This window comes from Pongo abelii, chromosome 7 (assembly GCF_028885655.2).
Source record: "Pongo abelii isolate AG06213 chromosome 7, NHGRI_mPonAbe1-v2.0_pri, whole genome shotgun sequence".
Lineage (NCBI taxonomy): Eukaryota > Metazoa > Chordata > Mammalia > Primates > Hominidae > Pongo > Pongo abelii.
In genome coordinates this window covers 146801967-146823770 of record NC_071992.2, presented here as the reverse complement: position 1 = coordinate 146823770, position 21804 = coordinate 146801967, and the positions used below count along the sequence as shown (strand labels likewise).

Genomic DNA, 21804 nt, shown 5'->3' with positions numbered 1-21804 from the left:
CAATGATTAGGAGGGAAATGAAGTTCTAAAGAAAGACTACTGTCTCTGACTTTGAAAGTAGACACAGATATGCACAATATACATCCCACAAATTAAAATCCTCTTTCTCTGATGTCTTTTAATGGTAATAATAAGGACGAGCATGGCTATCATTTATTTGGGCGTTTCCAATGTGCCGGTCCCTGTCTAAACATTCAGCTTCCAGATTAAACCTATGAGGGTGGAATTAACATCCATTTCACACTTAAGGAAACTGAGGCTCAGGAAAGTTGAGTGAGTTACTCAAGGTAACATGAGTAGAAAAAAGGCCATATTCCAACCGGACACAGAGCCTGCAGCCCACACGATTACTCTTCATACTGTTCCTATACTATCCTGACTGGGAAGGTCCTGTTCCCTAGGCACTGGGCAAAAATGAAGAAATTATAAGAGCAGAGAGGAAGTGGTGAAAGGGGGCAGCCTGGTGAAGTAATTCCTTTACTGAAAATAGGGGTAACGGCCAGGACAGTGCAGGTCCATCCTCCGCAGACGGAAGACAGGCAGGTCCTTTGCCGCTGTCCCGGCCTTAGAAAGGCACCTTCCGCGTCCAGGGTTTTCTGTGGATAAATCCCACCCCTTCCACCTCAGGCGGGGAGGAGGCCGGCCGGCCGGGGCATGGGGCGGAAGGCGAAGGACGCCCGACCCCGGCCGAGGTCTGGGGCCCCTCCCGCGCCTCCCGCACCCCCCGCGTGGCTGCCGGCGGGCCAAGAGTTAAGCAAGGCGGGAGCCCCCGGCGCGGAGCGGCTCGGGGCCGGGAATGCTTAGTCAGGATCCCGATTTCCTGTCGAAGTGTTTGGATTTCCTGAAACCCGCGCCCTCCGCCGCCGAGCGGGATCGTGCGAGCCGCTCGCGTCGCCGCGGCCTCCTCCCCCTCGGCACATGGTCGCCCGCCCCTTCCTGCGCCGCGCTCGGCTCCCGCGCCTCGCCTGGCCTGGCCGCCGCCGCGGGCGAGCACTCTGCGCTGGGCAGCCCCGGGCCCGCGCCTCCCGCCCAGCCAGCGCTTCGCGGTCGCAGTTCGCTTTCCCATCCGAGAGCCGAGAGCGCCCGGCCGAGCCCGCGATGGAATAATGCCCAGCGGCCCGCCAGGTCCCGGTGAGTTGCGGGGCGCTCGGACGCGCTCGGCGGGGTCGGGCGGAGTCGCCCCCAGTCGCGGGCGCCCCCTGCCCAGTCTCTCGTGCGAAGAGGGGCGCCGGGCGGGCTCCCGGCTCCTTTCGCAGCGGGGTGTCCTTCTCTGCGGCGAGGGCACCGGCCCTGGGCTGGGGCGTGTGCGGGACGCGCGGCCAGGCTCTGCGGGGCCGGGCGAGGCCGCCCGGTGGGGGGGTCTCCGCGCCTCCAGCTCGGGAGAGGGGGCCCCTGCAGTGGGGCCGGGGACGGGGCCCGCCCTGGGGGGCTTCGCGTCCCCCTCCGGGGGAGGGCCCGGGATGACGTGCTTGGCGGCCCGGACCCCGCCGATGGGGCGCCCTCCCGGCATTGTCTCTAGCGCGGCCGAGGAAAGTTCCCCGCGGCCCCCGGCCCCTGCCCGGACCCGGCGCTGCTTGGCAGGCCCCAGGCCACTTGCCTAAAGCAAAAGAAGAGAAACGAAAGGGAAGGGGGTGGGGGGAGTCCTACTTGGAGCTTGGGGTTTGCTCCTGGGTGGACCGTGAAGTGGCTTGTGTTTTCGCTTGTACCATTTTGGGACCTGCTGCGTTTTCTGAGAGCGACATGAAGTTTCAAAGAAAAAAGAAACTTGCCGATGTCCGGTTTTCTGCGGTTTGATACATCCCAAGAGTTCATCTTGGGCACTTCTAAAGCAGTTTCCTTTAATAATGTGGTTTTCCAGTAGCTCAGGGAGACGGATGGTCAACTGCAGACCATCATCGTTAACTTGACCTCAACTTTACCTGTACTCATCAGGAAAGAAAAAGAACTTTCTCTCGCATTTTCCCCTGTCTACTCTGTTAGATTATCTTGGCGTGATTGATTCTGGGACGACATCAGGACCTGGATTGCTGAGTAATGTTTTGGGATTGTAAAAGCTTATCGGTTTTTAGGCCAGGGTTATCTGTATTGCAACCTTCACCCCAAAGCCTTTCTGTTTTGCAATTGTAACGCGGCCAGATAGCTTTAAGAAAATGCGGGTCTTCTGGAAACACCCAGTGAACAGTTTAGAAAGAAAAAGATCTTTGAGAACAACTGATTCAGCCCCTTCTGAGAAGGCCCAGAAAGGTGACCTGACTTGCCCAAGGTCACGTGGCCAGGAGTAGTTTCCACTTCTTCAGGCTCCGTCCCATGCCCCTTCTGTGTTAGATTTTGATCTGTTAGCCATGAAACAGATTTGGAAACATGTCTTCTTTGCGTCACAACCTTCACCCCTTTAGTGCCTTCTCTTCTGTCCTGTTAATGCTGCTATTTTTGAGATATGCACTTATTTCAAACTGCATATTTTGAGACAGGGAGTTAAAAAAAACAAAAATCACCTAACCCCTACTGTTGAGCTACTAAGTGGATTTGGAGATTCAGCTACCAAATGGATTTGAAGTATAAAATGAGTGGCTTATTATACGGGGAATTACTTTCCCTATCCCATTCTTTTGTGCAAAATAGAAACTCCCAGGTCCAAAAAAGGGCAGTATCTTAGCACATAATGTACCCTCTGATGTTCTCTAGACTTGATTTTCAGCCCTCCTGTTTCTTGTGAGCTAAGCAGCCCATCTATTTTTCTCATGAGAGCTCTGAATGGCTGGTTTTTCATTTTTAGTATGTGATAATGTTGGAGAGAAAGGACTTTTCTCAAGCTTGCCATTTGGTGAGGGAAATTGAAATTCTCTACACCTCCCCAGTCCTCACCAGCCACAGCGAGCCAGATTTTCAAAATCAGTGCAAGCCTGGCAGGCCCAAAGATGAATGTGTGCATTCAGATTGAGCCCTCCCTTGTGAAGACTCACGTCCCAGCTGGCATCTCCATGCTGCACCTAGGTGGCTGAAGTCTAGAGGAAAGAAGGGAACCCCAGTTAGCTAGGACAGTGTTGTTCCTGCTATTTCCCCACCTGAGTCTCAGCCGTATTTGGATCCTGCTGCTCGGTTCTCATTTTTCCCTGCCGTTTCTTCACCCAACCACTGCTGTATCTGGAGTGGGCTCCGGAAGGTCTTTTCTAGGAGACTGCATGAGTGATCCCCACGTGAGCAATAGTAACAGTCACCCCATTTATTAAGCACTTGCTGTATGCCCTAGACATGTTACCTCCTAAGAAGTCCTAAGGAGGAGTGGAAACTTCTTGGGGACCCTTGCCCAGAAAGGACAGCACATCTCAGATTTATCTGGAATCGAGTTTTTCTTTCATGCATCCAGGGAAACATTTGCTAAGTGGCTTCCCTGTGGGAGGTGCCAGTTGTGCAAAGATGAATAGGACCCTGTTCTCGAGGCCTTCTATTTCCAGCCTCATCTTTCAATGTCAGCCTTACACTTTCTCTTTTAATTCATCCATTGAACAACCATGTATTGAGCACCTGCGCCATGCGAAGCCCTCTGTGGAGTCCTGATGATACAGTGGTGGACGAAATAGACGTGGCACTGCCCTTCTGGAGCTTGCATTCCTTTGGAGGAGATGAGCAACAAGGAAGAAGCAGAAGAAACAACCTCTAACAGATGAGTGATTCCTTGTTATCAAGGAAACAAACCTGGGACCAAAGTAGGGGCTGGTGGCACAAAGTTGGTCCTAGTTTTGGAAGGGAAAGCCTTTCTGAGATTGGAAAATGGAGAAGAAACTGGCCAGGCAGAGAGATTGCAGGGGACAGCATTCCAGGCAGAGGGATGGGAATGTGCAAAGTTGACTATGCACAAAAGAGCTTGGTGTATTCCAAGGAGTGAGGGAAGGCAGGGCTAGAGTGTAAGGGAGAGATGGGGGGAATGGCGCAAGGTGAGGTTTGAGAGGGAAGCAGGGACGAAATCACACAGCCGATTCTAAGCCATGCTGGGGAGAGTCCCTCCACCCAGTACAAAGGGAAGCTTTGGTGAGTTTAAGCTCATCAGTGATATCTGATTGACTCTTTTTTTTTTTTTTTGAGACAGAGTCTAGCTCTGTTGCCCAGTCTGGAGTGCAGTGGCAGGATCTCAGCTCACTGCAACCTCTGCCTCCTGGGTTCAGGTGATTTTCCTGCCTCAGCCTCCTGAGTAGCTGGGATGATAGGCATGCACCACCACACCTGGCTAATTTTTATATTTTTAGTAGAGACGGGTTTTCTCCATGTTGATCAGGATGGTCTCAAACTCCTGACCTCAGGTGAGCGACCATGGCCAGCCTGATTGACATTTTTGAGATTGCTTTGAGTGCTTTTATGAAGAGCGGATGGATCATAGGGGGCAAAGTGTAGAAGCAGGAAGACCACTTAGGAGGAAAGAGGATGGTGGCTTAGAACTGGACAGCAGCAATGGAGGTAGAGAGAAGTGGGTGGAGCCTACTTAGATCTTGGAGATAGCATTGATGAGATCTGGTGATAGATTACATTGGAATGAGGCAAGGGGAAGGACTCAAGGGTGACTCCTGGAGTTCTGGCTTGAACAGCTGGGTGTGTGGTGGCGTTGTTGTGGGAGACAGGAAGACTAGGAGGATTATGCTGATGGAGAAAATCAAGTTCTGCATCAGCCATCCTAAATTTGAGATGTCTAGGAGGCATCCTGTGGAGATTTCAGGCAGGCAGGAGGCCTGGACCTCCGAGGAGACTTACAGGCTACAGGCATTATTACCAGCCTGCTGTGGAGCTGCCAGAGTGCTTGCCGGCACATGCCCTGTGTTTCATTTCCCTGAGTGTCTGCTTACGTTCTTCCCCCTGCCGGGGATGCTCTTCCTCTCTCCCAGGCTAATTGCTACTCATCTTTAAAAAGCACCTGTGTCTTTATCTCCTCGAAGATGCTTTTAACTCCCTCCCCTACTCTTAAGTCCCTGTGTTTACCTTCATTGTGTGTTCAATTGAAGTTGCTTCTTTTTTTGGTATCTTATGTGAATGAAACCTTGGTGCTGGCCTTACCAGATAATAAGTGCTCACAGTAAGGGTAAATTCAACAAATGTTAGCTATTATGATTATTATTGATGGGGGTGATAGACATATAAATAAAAATTGCATTATATTAGGATAAGCATAATGATAGTGTATTAGTTTCTTATTGCTGCTGTAACAGATTACCCCAAACTTAGTGGGTTACATCATACAAGTTTACTATCTTACAGTTCTGGAGGTCAGAAGTCTAGAATGGATCTCACTGGGCCGAAATCAAGGTGTAGCAGAGGGTGTTACTCCTGGCAGCGCTGGGAAGAATTTGTTTCCTTGTCTTTTCCAGTATCAGGAGGCCACTTGCATATCTTGGCTTGTGGTTTCCTTCTTCCACCTCCAAAGTTGGCAATGTTGGTCTTAATCCTTCTCAAGCTTCCATCTCTCTGATTCTCCCTTCTGGCATCTTCTTCCACCTTGAAGGACCCTTAAAGTGATTCCACTGTGCCACCTGTATAATCTAAGCTACTCTCCCTATTTTAAGGTCAACAGCTTAGCAACCTTGATTCCATCTGCAGCCTTCATTTTCCATTGCCATGTAACTCGTGGAACCTAAGGTATTCACGGGTCCTTGGGATTAGGATGTGGATATCTTTGCCACCTGGGAAAGGAGGGTGTTATGGGAGCTCTGGGGAGAGGTTCCTAACCCATGGGGAAGAGAAGGTCAGGGACATCTTACCATGGCTGTAGTGATGCACTGGTGGGAGTCAGCCTCCACTGTGTCCTCACAGTCACTCCTTCGTCAGAGCTCTTCTCTGTGCCAGGCCTCCGTGAAGAGTTGGAGTTGAGGATTCATTTCACTGTGCATTCTTCAGCTGTCGGCCCGATTGTTCACTTTCAACCCAGGGACACTAATTTCTCACCCGGCCTCTTGAAAAAAATTAAATTTACCAACCCATGCAAATCCTCTACCAGCTCCCTGCCTCGTACCCCAAGTCCTCTCCCAGGAGGGGATGGGCAGGGTGTGGGCTGAGTCCTCTGACTTCAGAGTCTGCCCCCAGTTCTTTTCCCAGCACAGCACGCATCCCTACAGTTGTTCCTTTTGTACGGCTAAAACCTTGTTGCAAAGCTGCAGCCAGGTCCCTAACCTCAGCCAGCCCTGTTCCCAGAGCAGGCCATTGGCCCCAAGAGAGGTCAGGAGGGAGTGTGTGGTTCGATTAGGACAGATCCGTCTGAGTCCTGAGGGGAAGAAGCAACCGGAGGGCCTGGAGCACTGGTGGCCCCATCTTCTGAGAGTAAAGGAAACACACCATGATGTGCTGTGTAGCCACGTTGCTGCGAGGGGGTAATTAAGACCAGATTTCTGAAGTCCTCTCAGTTATTTGGAGAAAATGGGCTCCTGTCCCAGATTCTCCCCAGAAACAGACGGTTTCTTGAGACCTTAAGCACTTTGGGGAGGCACATGAGCTCTCTCGGCCACCGACGAGCTGAGTTACAAAGCGACTGAGGGCGTCTGCTGCCTGGGGTCACCCTGCCAGCCCCTTCAGCTCCCATCTCTTGGAAATGCCACAAACTAAGCTTGTCTTGTAATATTTTTGGTGTTTCCTCTTCCTTCACTGCCCTAAGTGAGGAAGTGCAAAGGTGCACAGAGTTAGGAAAACAAAAGTAAGTATGTCCCTCCAGTGGCAGGATCCTGGTTGGAGCCTGGTTTGGGATAAAGAAGAGTGCCTGTCAGTACTTCCCTAGCTGTGGTGGGAGTTACACAGAAGCCAGCTGGGGAGCATCAGCCGTGGGCAGAACAGGAAGAAAGGCATCAAGACAGCGCCCACCCGCGGCTTCTGGGGGATGTTGGCATTTCCCCTTTCGAAGCCAATCATGAATTTTTGGTCAAGGCTTCTGCCTTTGTAAAAACTCGGCCTGTGTGTAACAATACTGTGTGCCTATTTCCTTGTAGTTTTCTATCTATCTAAATAATTTCCTTTTGAGTAGAAATGTAAAAAGGGTGCCCAGGCATTCCATTATAGTTATTCTCTCCTGAGACTTTGGGGGATGCAGGATGGCTCAGTGGAATCTTCGGTGGGTGGGAAAACCAGAAGATTCTGGGTTCTACTGTAGTCGCCACTTTTCCTTCTCTTCTGCACTGACCATACTGACTTAACTGAGATAATGTAAGAAAAACAGCCAGCACAGGGGTCCCGTAGATGGTAGTCGTTATTACAGCTGTCTTGCAGGGAAATGTGTTTGCTCATATAGTTCCGCACCTGTGAGCTGGGGCATCTTGAAGGGGATTGGGAACTGGGACTCTGTGTTATTCCTCTTAGCCCTTTGTGCCCACCACAGTGCCCAGCAAATGACAGGCACTGAACGAGGAGGCTGAGTCAGGTATATTGGCTTCAGCTGCTTAGCTGCGTTACCATATTTGTTGAACTTTTTTCATCATTGAGTTTTAATTTTTAATTTTTTTTTTTTTTGAGATGGAATCTTGCTCTGTCGCCCAGGCTAGAGTGCAGTGGTGCGATTTTGGCTCACTGCAACCGCCGCCTCCCGGGTTCAAGTGATTCTCCTGCCTCAGCCTCCTGAGTAGCTGGGATTACAGGCATGTGCCACCATGCCTGGCTAATTTTTGTATTTTGTAGGGATGGGTTTTACCATGTTGGCCAGGCTGGTCTTGAACTCCCGACCTTAGGTAATCCGCCTGCCTCGGCCTCCCAGAGTGCTGGGATTACAGTAAGCCACCACTCCCAGTCTAATTTTTTATATTATTATTATTTTAAGTGATAGGATCTTGCTGTGTTGCCCCGGCTGGAGTGCAGTGGCACAAATATAGCACACTGCAGCCTCTAATCCAGGGCTCAAGTGATCTTCCTGCCTCAGCCTCCCAAGTTGCTGGGACTACCAGCGTGAGCCACCTTGCCTGGTTATTTTTTATATTTGGATGGTCTCATACTTCTGGCTTCAATGGCCAGGTGCACTGGCTCATGCATGTAAGCCCAACACTTTGGGAGGCCAAGGCGGGTGGATTGCTTGAGCCTCAGGAGTTTGAGACCAGCTTCGGCAACATGGTGAGACCTCATCTCTCCAAAAACAACAAAAAAACAAATAACAAAAATTAGCCAGACATGGTGGTGCACTCCTGTAGTCCCAGCTACTCGGGAGGCTGACATGGGAGGATTGAGCCCAGGGAGGTCGAGGCTGCAGTGAACCAAGATTGTGCCACTGCACTCCAGCCTGGGTGGCAGAACAAGACCCTGTCTCAAAAGAAACCAAACTCCTAGTTTCAAGCGGTCCTCCTGTCTCAGCCTCCCAAAGTACTAGGATTATAGGTGAGAGTTTATAATTTTAATGACTATACATTTTACTTTTAGAAATTCTTAGTTCTCTTTCAGTTCAGCCTGCACTTCCATCCTTGGGTCCTGTTCTTTCCTTAGGGTTTCTGTTTCATGTTTTATATCTTCATTTTAAATATACTAATGTTCTCTTTCAGATTGCTCTAGGTTCGTTCTAGAGGAGCCAGTTCTCCCATTTGTTGTGTCTTCTGGTTTGGGGGCTTAGTGGCTCATGCCCCAGGAGAGCCCCACCTTTCTTGGGTAGGAGAGATGTCTCCACAGAGCAGTATTATGCTTCAGCAAAGGCCCTAAGTGTTTCCTGGGTCCTGGAAAAGTTTCTGTGGGAGCTTCTGGGCCCATGTTTTGACCCCAGACCAATGGTATATGGTGGATTCCACAGTCACACCCAGAGGCTTTAAAGTCTGCACAGAAGCCTTTTTCCCTTACTCAGATCCTGCTTTCTTGCCATTTCTCTGGGCTGATGGGAGGAATAATTCAGGCCCTCATTTTAGAGGAGACTTTGATCTCTTTGAGGGTCCTGGTTTTATAAAGGGGTCTCATTTCTCCTGTAATCCTGGGAGACACCAAGTTGCAACCAGCTAGCTTAATATTCAGTCTTCTTTTTCAGACCAGGAAAAGAAAGAACATTTATAAAAATGTAAAAATTGCCTTTTTGGAGAAAGAACTGAAATCTATAACAGAACATTAGTAATGAGACAATTGGATTCATATCAGCAAGCACTTACTGAGTGCGTCCTGTGCATTCACCTGCTACAGTGCCTGCTGGAGGTGCAAGGGTGGTGGTAGGGCCCTGATCATTTCTGTAACCCCTAGTGTCTAGCACCAAGTCTAGCACAGGGAAGACAATAAACATTTCAGAAGAAAGAAAGAAAATGCATGTGCTTGAAGAAGACGCATGCTGATGCAAAAGATGTACTAAGATACTGAAGAATATCACTGAATTGAGACTCAGAAGTCCTGAATTCTAGTCTGGAATGGATACTGACTAGTTATGTGACCTCAAATAGTAGCCATTTATCCTCTTTGGACCTCAGTTCCCCACCTGCGTAAAGGGGATGGTAGCTCCTGTCCTTAGTCACCCTCCCTGCCAGGTTACAGCACGATAATGAGTATGGAAGTGTAGGAGCCTTGGAGGGGTAAGGGGTCAGTCTTGTCTTCAAGGCCGATGGGATAACGTGCCTTCCAGCAGCCAACATGCCTTCTAGCAGCCATCTTGCCTTGGGAACTCCCTTCATCTCACCCTATAATCACTGTGGGCACTGGGTTTTCAGGGGATGGGCTGTAAGCATTTCAGGTCTTCAAAGCTTTTTCGAGCTAAGGGGCTATTCTTTGGTGTATGGTCAGTATTTGGGCACTGGGGAGCTGACCTGCTTCCTGTCTCATGTGATATCCTTTCCCCTAGAAGTTCCCTCAGGACCCCATCAATATGGGCCGAGCCGTCACGGAGAGCCGTTCTGGGATGGAATTTTTGCATGTCATTGCCTTTGTGATCTTTGACCCACTGTTCTTTGCGGCTCCTCCTCTGGACAGTGGTTCTCATGACCCCTCCAGTGGGCTGTCCTTTGGCTAGGTCATTCTTTCCTGCCTAAGGTGACTTGGCGGGTGGAGGGTAGGAGCATTTGTCATGATGCTATGGGAAAACCACTGGACTTGGAATCAGTAATGATAGCTATTATGTATTGCTCGTTAATATATGTCATTACTGTTGTAAGCAGTTTTCCTCTATGAGCTCATTTAATCCTCATAATAACCCTATGAAATAGGCGCTATTTCTAACTCCCATTTTATATACGACGAACCCGAAATACACAGAGCCTAGCTAACTTCTCTGAGGTCATATAGTTAGTAAGTGGCAAGATTTTTTTTTTTTTTTGAGACAAGGTCTCACTCTGTCTCCCAGGCTGTAGTGCAATGGTGCTATCACAGCTCACTGCATCCTTGCAATCCCAGATTCAAGTAATCCTTCCAGGTTCAAGTGATCCTCCCACCTCAGCCTCCCTAATAGCTGGGGTCACAGGTGTGCGCCACCAGGCACAGTTAATTTTTGTATTTTTAGTAGAGATGGGATTTTGCTGTGTTGCCCAAGTTGGTCTCGAACTCCTGGGCTCAAGTGATCCACCTGCCTTGGCCTTCCATAGTGCTGGAATTGCAGGTGTGAGCCACCAAGCTTGGCCCTTGTAATTGGCAAGATTTTAAGCAAGGCGATCTGTGTTCAATACCCATACTCTTGATCGTGATACAATATTGCCTCTACAGACTTGAATTTTAATTCCACACCCTAATTCTTCATGTGGCCTTGGAAGAGTCTGCTTTTAGCCTTTCTCGTAGCCTGCCTGAGCTTTAGTTTTCTATTCTGTAAATTGTGAAAACTCTCACAGTTTTTTTAGGGTGTCAAATAAAGCAATATATAAGGAAAGTGGCTAAGTGAGTGCCTGGCACATAACTGGTACTAAACAAAAATGAGTGGGTTTCAAAATGAGATAAGAGTTCTCATTTGCATGATCAGTAGGGAGAAGAAGCATGAAAGAGTGAATTCACTTTTAAGAGTTTTCATTGCACAAATTTTCCTGCCTATCCTGTTATATGCCAAGCACTTAGGATATGAAGATGAAAAATCAAAGTCCACCTGCTAGAATACCTTCCAGTTGAATAGAAGAGAAAGATATGAACTGTTAATAATTTGGCACCAGTGTCGCTCAACAGCATGGGAGAGTTACCAAGGAACAGTCATAGGTGTATAGGGAAGGGAGAGAGTCCTCCCTCCCTTCAGAGAAAGCTTTGTGAAAGAAGTGTCTGAGCTTTACTCTTCCAAGACAGGCAGGATTTCCCTAAGTGGGGAGAGAAGGGAAGGGTATTCAAGGCTGAGAATAGCTGGATCAAAGGCTTTGTGGTAGGAATGTGCTGGCTATTTTTGGGGAGGTCTAAGGAAAATGTGTTCAAGGAGAAAGGTGAAACTCTTAGTTAAAATAAAATGGCATTTGGGGCTTCTCTCTGAAATGCAGTCATCCCTGCTACTTCCTATGCCTCCACTGTTACAGAACTCCTGATCTAGAAAAGCAAACTACAGTGTCGTTTATAGACCTTCCCATAATAGCCGTTAGCAAGTTTCCTCTCGTAGGACAGTTACTTCCTCAGCCCTAAAATAGAATGGCAGCAGGGTGGAGATGTGGGATATTTGCAGTCTACACTCTGTTGAGCAGCATACTGCAGGGGCGAGTGAGCGACCAGGTGTAGCAGACAGTGGTTGCTTACCCAACATCCTTTCCCCTTCTTTTTCGCTGGCAGGACATTGATCTTCAGATGTCCACCCTCCAGTGGATGAATCACTGGGTCCTATTCCCCTTGGCAACGATTGGGTTAGATGTGGGCAACTGACAGAGCTCTGGCCTGTGAAATATGAAGGGAAATCGCCTGGCAGTGGGGGTGAAGAAAGATTTTTCTGCATCTTAAAAAGAGACATGTAGGAAGAAAAAGCCCCTCTTCTTTTGTGGGACATACTGGGGTTAGCATGTGATACCTGGAACCATGGCAGCCATCTTGGGACCATGAGGGAGCCTGGCTTAGGGAGGACATGTTGAGGGTGTCAGAGCAGAAAAATGGAAGGAATGAGACACCGAGCATCTACCTTTAGACTATTCTGATGGGAGTTTTCTGTTATTTGTAACTAAAAAACACCTTAATGAATGCACAGTGGGATGGACAACTCACATGGCATCTAGAAGATTCTGGGTTCACTGCACTTTCCTCATTCACCCTAGGCTTTAGCCCACCACCCTGTTTGAATTCTCTTCCAAAATGAAGAACCTTTATACTTTCACAGTCTTGCTGTTCCCATCATCCGAAATGCCCTTTCCCTACCTTCCCCGTCTGCCAAAAACCCTTCCCCGTCTGCCAAAAAGCATGGCTCAGGTGCACCATCTCTGAAAAGCCTTTCCCAATCTTTACTATTGTGATTATTTTCTTCTTTGAGTACCCGTAACATTTGTCGTCCTCTTCTCAACCTCCCTTCCTCCCTCTCTCCCTTCTCCCCCTCTTTCCCCTCCTCCCCTCCTCCTGCCTCTCTTCCCCCATCCCTCTTCCTCCTTTCCTCCTCTTCCCCCTCCCCCTCTTCCCTTTCCTCCCCCTTGCCCCTCCCCCTCCTCCTTTCCTCCTCTCTCTTCCCCCACCTCATTTTCCCCCTCCTTCTCCTCCCCATTTTCCCCTTTCTCCTCTCTCTCCTTCTTTCCTTCCCTTCCCCTTCTTCTCCCTCCTCCTCCTCCTCTCCCTCTCCTCATTCCTCCTTTCCTCCTCCTCTCCCTTCCTCTCTTCCTCCTTACCATTTTCCCCCTCCTTATCTTCCCCCTTTTCTCCCTCCTACTCCTCCCTCTCTTCCTTTCCTCGTCTTCTTCCTCCTTCACCTCTCCCTACTCTTCCCCTTCTGTCCCTGTCTTTCTGTATTAGGTGCCTACCATGTGCCAGCTGTTGTGCTGCATACTCTGCTATCCTGGAACCTCTCATATGAATGGGGGCCAGACATGTCCAGGTAATTATGAGCCAGCATGTTTAGTGTGGTCCTGCAGGAACGTAACATGTAATGGGCACTTAGGAAGAGGTGCCTGACTCCACCTTGCAGGGAGGGTCAGAGAAGACTTGTTACAAGGTGTGATCCTTGAGCCGAATCTTAAATAACGAATAGGAACCAGCCAGTAAAGAATGGAAGGAAGGGAAGGAAATTCTAGTCGTAGGGAGCCTCAGCAGGGATGTGAATGGTACCAATAGCACAGTATGTGCTGGGAATTACAAGTGGTTCGTTATGGTTGGAACCTAACATTTGAGGTAGGATGTGTTGAGGTCAGAGCAGGAGGCAGGAGCCATATCCTGGAGCTTGAACTTCTATCTTGAAGCCACTGAGGAACCACTGAAGGCTTAAGGCAGGGGGGTGATGTGATACTTGCCTATTGGAAAGGTGACTCTGGCTACATTGGACTGAATAGATTAGGTGGTTGATGCCAGGATCTGGAAGCAGGAAGACCAGCTCTGATGCTCTTACAGGAGTCTGGGAGGGAAGATGGGGAGGCAGTAGGATTGGCTGGCATGGGGATCATTTGGAGGGGGGATGGGGAAGACAGAGAGCCATGACACTGATTTCTGGCCAGTTGGCAAGGCTGAGTCATGTCTGTGTCTCAAAACATTGTCACCTCCTCAGCCTCCTGGTTCTTCCAGTGTGTGTGTCCCTTAGAGTGGTCAGTTCCTGGCTTCAGTGGGAAACGATATGAGGGAGACGCAAGTCTATGTCCTCCCTTCTTTCCTGTCTTCTCCTCCCACAGCTGCAGCACTTTGGCTGCTGCTTAAGTGGAACAGGAAGTGGAGCTGTGACATGGTTTTCCCGATGTCCTTGCTTTCTAGGTCTGAGCTTGAGAAGAGAGAAGACTCCCTTCATGCCTGTCACTCATTGTCTTTCTTTCTTGCTCTTCTTCCAACCCAAACCAATTCTGAATACACCTTCCCAGTATCTGCAGTCCAGCCCCTTCTGTCCATCCCACAGTTCCTGCCTTGGGTCAGTGTTCTGGGTGGTTTCTCCAGAATCATCCAGCCCTCTCCTACCTCACTGCCCTCAGCCCATCCTCTGAGCTGCCTCAGGGAAATCTCCTTAAAACTTCAGATTGGGTCACGTTCCTGCTTAACAAGCTTCAGTCTCCATCCCCATGCCCAGGTGGTCAGGGTCAGAGGAAAGCAGCTGGATGTTTCAACTGCTTAGACCCAGGGTCAGCCCTGGCTCTCTGCTTACTCACTGAACGCCTTTAGACAAGTCACCCAACTTACCAAACCTTCATTTCTTCAGCTGTGAAATGGAGATAACTTGCCTTACTGAGGGATGAGTGAGTAAAAAAATACATTAAAGTGCCATCCTAACACGCACGTATGTACACACACACACACACACAGGTTTTCTTTCCTCCTTGCCGTTTTATTCATCTTGGTGAGTCCTTCATATCCACTTAGCAAACTGCCCATCCTGTAGTAGACCAGTTGCTTAATTCATGTTTGATGAATGAACTATTCCTTCATTCCTTTGTAGCTGAGAGTTTGACAATCTCTCTTTTGCTAAATTTGAGAAGCTTTTTTGAGTTGTCTTTGAGGTCCAGAAGGATCGGGGCCCTGCTGCTCAGGGGAGTTCATTTGGAGGAGGAAACGGAAGCTAAGACTTAGTCTCAGGCTTCCTGACTTCAAGCCGGTGATCTTTCCATTGGCCACCTTGTAACTTCCTGGGCAATCAGGAGCCATCTATTGGGGCACGTTGCCCAGGCTCTGGGATGTATCGTCATGAAATGAGTGGAGGCCCTCCAGGCAGCTATTATAGAGAACAACAAATTGAGGAGTTGGCATAAGCAGGGCCACATGAATTAGTCAGCGAAGTATACATGCATTATTCTTCAAAACTCATTTTTCCCAAAGAATCTTAATAGACAGAACGTGTGTGTGTTGGGGGGGAGTGGGGGTGTTCTCCTCCTAGAACAAGTTGAAAGTTGGTTGGGGTAAGTTAAGTTCAGTAGTGATATTTTAAACTTCCAGCTTGAAGAAGGTAATAGTGTTAAGTATTTGCAGATGGTAATCACATGGGACCTGAAACAGAGTCTACAGAGGGTTATCACACACCAGAAACAATGCCGCTTCTGTGGTATGGATGGCTGGTAAGAGTTTGGATCCTGGACTTAAGTGTGGGTCCTAACTTGGCTTTTTACTGGCTACTTGACCATAAGCAAGTTTCAAACCTCTTTGAGCCTTAGTTTTGTTACCTGTCAAATGGAGAGAATAAGACTTTTGCCTCATAGGTTTTGTCAAGAGAACTATCTAAAGTGAGACCTGGAGAACGGTGAGAGTGGTGTCTGGCACATGGAACTAGGGGGAGAGGAAATGTTAGCTATCCTGATGACGGTGGTGATGAAGATGACTGTTAAGGGTTGAATTGTGTCTCTTCAAAAGATGTCTTGAAGTACTAACCCCCAAAACCTCAGATTGTGTTTTTATTTACAAATAAGCTCTCCACAGAGGAAATAAAAATTAAAATGAAGTCATTAGGGCAGGCCTGGATCCAAAATGACTGGTGTCCTTATAAAGGAAATTAGGACCTAGAGGCAGATATGCACAGAGGGAAGACAATGTCAAGGCACACAGGGAGAAGACACCTCTGTGACTGCAGTGATGCAGCTACAATTCAGGGAATGTAAAGATTTCTGGCAACCACCACAAGCCAGGAAGAGGCAAGGAAGGATTCTCTCAGAAGAACCGGAGAGGGTGTGGCCCTGCTGATATGTTGATTTTGGAATTCTAGCCTCCTGAATTGTGAGAGAATAAATTTCTGTTCTTTTAAGCCATCCAATTTTGGTACTTTTTAATGACAGCCCTAGCAAATTAATGCAATGATAATGATGGTGGTGGTGGTGGTGGTGGTGGTGGTGGTGGTGGTGGTGCTGCTGCTGCCGCTGCTGCTGCTGATGGTGGTGGTGATGATGATGGTGGTTGGTGATAGTGGTTGTGGTTATGGTGGTGATGATGGTGGTTGGTAATGATGGTTGTAGTTATTATGGTGATGATGATGGTGATAATTGTGGTACTGATGATGATGGTGGTGATGATGATGGTGGTAGTCCTGATGGTGACGATGACGGTGGGGGGGATGGTGATGATGGTGGTGATGACGACAGTGGTGGTGATGGTGATGATGGTGATATGATGATGGTGATAGTGGTGATGATGGTGTTGATGATGATGGTGGTGGTGATGATGGTGGTGATACTGATGGTGATGATGATGATGAGGATGATGGTGGTGGTGGTTATGGTGGTGATACTGATGGTGATGATGATGATGAGGATGATGGTGGTGGTGGTTATGGTGATGATGATGATGGTGATGATGGTGGTGGTGATGACGATGGTGATGATGGTGGTGGTGATGATGATGGTGATGATGGTAGTGGTGGTTATGGTGATGATGATGATGGTGGTGATGATGGTGATGATGATGGTGGTGGTGGTGGTGATGGTGATGATGGTGATGACAGTGGTGATGGTGGTGGTGATGATGGGGGTGATGATGGTGATGATGATGATGATGGTGGTGGTGATGGTGATGATAGTGGTGATGATGATGGTGGTGATGGTGGTGGTGATTTGGCATTTGGCCTAAAGACTGACCCAGAAGGTAGCCACATATGTCTGACTGTAGATAGTCCTGTGGCTTTAATTTAGCGAGCACTGGCATGAATATTCCTTCCAATTTTATATTTTAGACATCCAGTGGCATTTTTTGGGAACTTCATTGGTATTATACTAGGAGCAGGTGACTCAAAGTAAATATTCTCCGTCTAGAGAGTGAGATGGACACTGAAGGGGGACAGTTCCTCAAGAGGTGAAGTGACTTTTGACCCACTGAGTGACTGTGTTGGAAAAGGGAATCCCCAAAGTTCTCTCAGATGGTGGCCCATGAGTCACCATGTAGACAATGATGGGGCGGGTGCTTTGTGGCCAAGTGCAGAGACTTGGAGAAGGATTGGAGAAGAGGTTGATGTGGTAGGATGTGGAGGGGATGGGAGCCAGGGGCTTAAGATACAGGGGCACAGTGAGCAGGGACTAGATTGAAATTGAGAAGAAGGTAGGTCTTAATCCTGCCGCCAGGAAGATGAGATTTGTGAGTTGTGCTTTAGAAACATCCCTCTGTTGGGGCTCAGCTGTACCTCCTTCATCTCCAGGTTGTCTTGGCCTCCCTGTGCATTGCATTGAGAGGATATTCAAACTGAAGGGGAGAAGCACGGATTTTGAAGGATGAAAAAGGAACAATGTGAGTTATTCCATGTCTTAGAGATAGTGTGGTATGACAGAGAGTGTAAACTCTGGTATCACATAGTCCTGGGTTGGAGTCCTTCGTGGAATCTGGCTCTGTCCCTTGCTTGGTGACCTTTGGCACCTTCTTTTCTCTGAGCCTCAGTTTCCTCTCCTTTCCACTTGCACTGCCAGTACCCCCTGCAGAGTATGGTGGAGATTAAATTGGGATCTTATAGGCCAAGCATGTGGCACCTGAGAGGCCCTGAATAAAAGTCAGTTGTTCTACAATGAACCCTGTCCACATGTGGGATTCTCAGCAAGGGCTTATTGGTGCTTGTGAAACCTAATTAATCAGAGGTGGGAAGAGAGAGCTGGCCTTTGGAAGGGCTTGCATATCATAGGAGTAAACACATTGTCAATATCAAGAGGAGCTGGGTCCCTGGGAGGAAGGGGTGAGACATGGTGGCTCCTGGGAGGCCGTGATAACTCTTACTGGCAGGTATAACCATGAAGTCCCCATTGCTTTCCGGTTCTTTAAGATATCAAGAAAAGCAGGTAAAGGCTTCTCAGCTCTGGATGGCTTAAAAATAGCCACTGAACAGAGTGGCCAAGCCTTTTTCCCCATGACCTGGCACCTGAAGTCCCCCTTCCCACCCACTCCTGCTCTGCCGTCTCTGCCCAGTAATGACTCCTCATGTATCCTCATCCCAGACACTCCAGCTAGGAACCTTGATATTTATTCCATGCATATTTGTTTGCATTTACATTGCATGCCAGTGGTATTCTAGGGGCTGGACAACAGTAGCAAACATGACAGAGAAAAATCCCTGTCCTCATGGACTTTACATTCCAGTGGGGCAACAGATAGCAAACAAACGTGAAATGGATGGTGTATGAGATGACAAATAGTCCTTATGGAAGAAAAATCCTCTGGCTGGGGTGTGCTGGGGAGGGTGTGCATTGTTAAATGGGGTGTTCAAGGAAGCTCTCCCTGAGAATGTGACGCTAAGCAAAGACCCAAAGGAGCTGAGGGAGTGAGCAAACGGCAGTTTGGGGAGAAATGATTCTTAGGCACAGGGCGTGCCCCATACAGAGACCCTGATAGCTGCATGCAGGGCACATTAAAGGTACCTCAAGGAAGCCAGTGTGGCTGGAGTGGAGTGAGTGACAAGAAAGTCGGTGCAGGCAAAGGTTGATGGGGTGGGGATGAGGGCTCGACCTTGCTGGGCATTTTGCGGACTTTAGCTTTTGCTCTGAATGACAAAAGCAGCTCTTGGAGGGTTGTGAGTGGAAGAATGATATGAGCTTGGCTTACCTTTTTTTTTTTTTTTCCTAACCAGTGTATTAGTTTATGCTTGCATTGCTATAAAGAACTACTTGAGACTGGATAATTTATAAAGAAGGGAGGTTTAATCAGCACACGGTTCTGCAGGCTGTGCAGGCTTCTGCTTCTGGGGAGGCCTCAGGAAACTTACAATCATGGTGGAAGGCGAAGGGGAAGCAGGTACATCTTACATGGTGGAGCAGGAGAAAGAGAGAGAGAGGAGGGAGGTGCCACACACTTTTAAACAAGCAGATCTCGGGAGAGCTTATCACGAGACAGCACTAGGGGGATGGTGCTAAACCATTAGAAACACCTTCATGATTCAATCACCTCCCACCAGGCCCCTCCCCCAACACTGGGAATTACAGTTCTACCTGAGATTTGGGTGGGGACACAGATCCAAACCATATCAAGCAGTATTTGCTGTCTGCAAATGCTTAATGCTGATGAGAGTGGAAGCAGCGGCAGTGGTGGGGATGACTGAACTCTGAAATTATGGATTTCTTCTCCCTCCCTCAACTCATCCAAACCATGGCTAAGCTGCGTCAGTTCCACCTTGGCCATTATAGGGAGATTGGGAGTACTTTGGAGATACTGTACATCAAGTCTGTTAGTCTGTCAGCCCCTTTAGAACAGGAATGTATCTTCTTTCTTAAGTGGCCTTAAAACCTAGCCCAGTGCCTGACGTAAGTGGTAGGCATTTTAAATGCTTATGATGATTAGCCTGTCATTATCTGATCCCTAAGATTGAATTTGGAGCCATCTTTAGTGCTCCCAGGACCCCCTTGTGCTTAACCTTTTCAAAACATCTGTCACTCTGATCTTTCATTGTCTGTCTGTTCCCTCTGCTGGTCCATGAGCTTCATGAGACTCATGCTGTTTTTTGTTCTTTGTGTTTTTTGAGACAGAGTCTTGTTCTGTCGCCCAGGCTGGAGTGCAGTGGTGAGATCTCGGCTCACTGCAACCTCGGCCTCACGGGTTCAAAGGATTCTCATACCTCAGCCTCCCAAGCGGTTGGGACTACAGCTGTGCGGCACCATGCATGGCTTATTTTTGTATTTTTATTTACATATATATATTTTGAGATGGAGTCTCACTCTGTCACCCACGCTGGAGTGCAGTGGCACAATCTCACCTCCTCCTGGGTTCAAGTGATTCTCCTGCCTCAGCCTCCCGAGTAGCTGGGATTACAGGTGCCCGCTACCACGCCCAGCTAATTTTTGTATTTTTAGTAGAGTTGGGGTTTGGCCATGTTGGCCGGGCTGGTCTTGAACTCCTGATCTCAAGTGATTCGCCCACTTCGGCCTCTCAAAGTGTTGGGATTACAGGGATAAGCCATTGCGCCCGGCCTGACCCACACTGTTTGTCCACTCTTTTTTTTTTTTTTTTTTTTTTTTCTATTGAGACGGAGTCTCGCTCTGTCACCCAGGCTGGAGTGCAGTGGCAAGATCTCGGCTCACTGCAACCTCTGCCTCCTGGGTTCAAGTGATTCTCCTGCCTCAGCCTCCCAAGTAGCTGGGACTACGGGTGCATGCCACCACACCCGGCTAATTTTTTGTATATTTAGCAGAGACGGGGTTTCATCGTGTTAGCCAGGATGGTCTTGATCTCCTGACCTCGTGATCCGCCTGCCTCGACCTCCGACAGCGCTGGGATTACAGGTGTGAGCCACCGCACCCGGCCTGTTTTGTCCACTCTTGTAAGTGCAGTACCTGTCTCTGGTCCTGCTACCTGGTAGATGCTCACGAAGTGCTCTTTTAAATGAATGAATGCACCTGGTCCCTTTCATCACCTGCTGAGAAGGGCACTGTTTTCAGCCAGTATCTCTTCCAATCCCAGCATGTCACTGGGAAGGTTAAATTGTTTTAAAAAAAACCAAACCCTCAGCCTACAAGGTAGCCTCTGGGCTTTTTGAAGGGAAGAGCAAAGTAAGAGAGCTGTTACTGTTTGAATCAGCGGTGCTGAAGGGCTGTTGGGAAGTGGAGTGCTCTCCGAGGCTTGCCCACACGGCAGAGGCATGTGGATAATTGTATCAGGAGAGTGGGGGGTGCTTGGCCACCAGACTGATAGTCCAGAGTCCTCCTGGGCTGGGAGATCTGGGACAGTGTTTTCCAGAAATTCTGGTTGACTGAGTTTCCCTGTATAGACCAGAGAATGGGCAGCCACAGTCTCATGTGAGGACATTTTGCAACTCTCCCATTTTCAAGCTCAGCTCCCATTTATTGATTTTTTTTAACCTCAAGGCCTTTTATAGTTTCTTTTGTTATCCATTTTAAATTATATTTTTGTAATAGCTTTATTGACATATAATTCACATGCCATGCAAATCACCATTTAAATTGCTGAATTCAGTGGTTTTTAATATATTCACAGAGTTGTGCAGCTGTCGCTGCAGTCCATTTTAGAGCATTTTCATGACCCCCCCTTCAAAAAAAACTCCATCCATACCCATTAGCAGTCACCCCCCATTTTCCCAATTCTCCTCCCCCAGCCCTAGATAACCTTTAATCTACTTTCTGCACAATTCCTTTTTTTCCCCCAAATGTAAACATAATAAACACTCATAACAGAAAATTCAGAAAGAACAATAAAAGATAAAGAGGCAAATAATGATCATCCATAATTATCCAGCCAATGAGAGATAACCACTTTTGTCTATCTATGCTGATATACTCACAGACACATAGTTTTTGCAAACAGTGGCATCTTACACATTCTTTTCAACTTATTCCTTCATTTAATATATAGGGACTCTCCTTCCATGTTGAATAAATATAGATTTACATGATCATTTTTGCTGGCCATGGATAGATCATAATTTATTTGACTGGTTCTTTTTTAATGGACATTTAGGTTGTTTCTAGTTTTTGCATGTACATACTTGTCCAAATACTTACTTTTGACAAATTCCCAGAGGTGGAATTTCAGGGACAAAGGGTAGGCACATTCTCAAGTGTTGTACATATTACCAAGCCACCCTCCAGAAAGGTTTACCAATCTGTATTTCTATGAGCAATTTTGCAAGTATACATTTCTTGCCTGCCCCAGGCATTATCAATTATGTTAATTTTTGCATAACTGATGGACTAAAGATAAATGTTCTTTATTTGCATTTTTAAATTTAATGCTAAAGTTGAACATATTTCCCAGCTACTCAGGTGGCAGATGCAGGAGAATCGTTTGAACTTGGGAGCTGGAGGTTGCAGTGAGCCGAGATTGAGCCACTGCACTCCAGCCTGGGTGACAGAGCGAGACTCTGTCTCAAAAAAAAAAAAAAGGTATAAATATGGATTGTAATAGTTGTTGTAAAGTGACCGAAGCCAG

General features: G+C 48.0%; 1 protein-coding gene across 12 annotated transcripts in view; it reads left to right on the top strand.

Moving 5' to 3' along the window:
• The first annotated feature begins 689 nt into the window (after positions 1 to 689).
• Positions 690 to 21804, top strand: part of ASAP1 (ArfGAP with SH3 domain, ankyrin repeat and PH domain 1) — a 389931-nt gene continuing 368816 nt past the window's right edge. For 5 of the 12 annotated variants that reach the window (XM_063726812.1, XM_054518823.2, XM_054518822.2 and 2 more), the window contains exon 1: positions 998 to 1131. The gene's annotated coding sequence lies outside the window, so the exon portion shown is untranslated. Of the gene's footprint in view, positions 1132 to 21804 lie in introns of all 12 variants that reach the window. The other 7 variants (XM_063726813.1, XM_063726811.1, XM_024251018.3 and 4 more) reach the window with 6 other exon arrangements.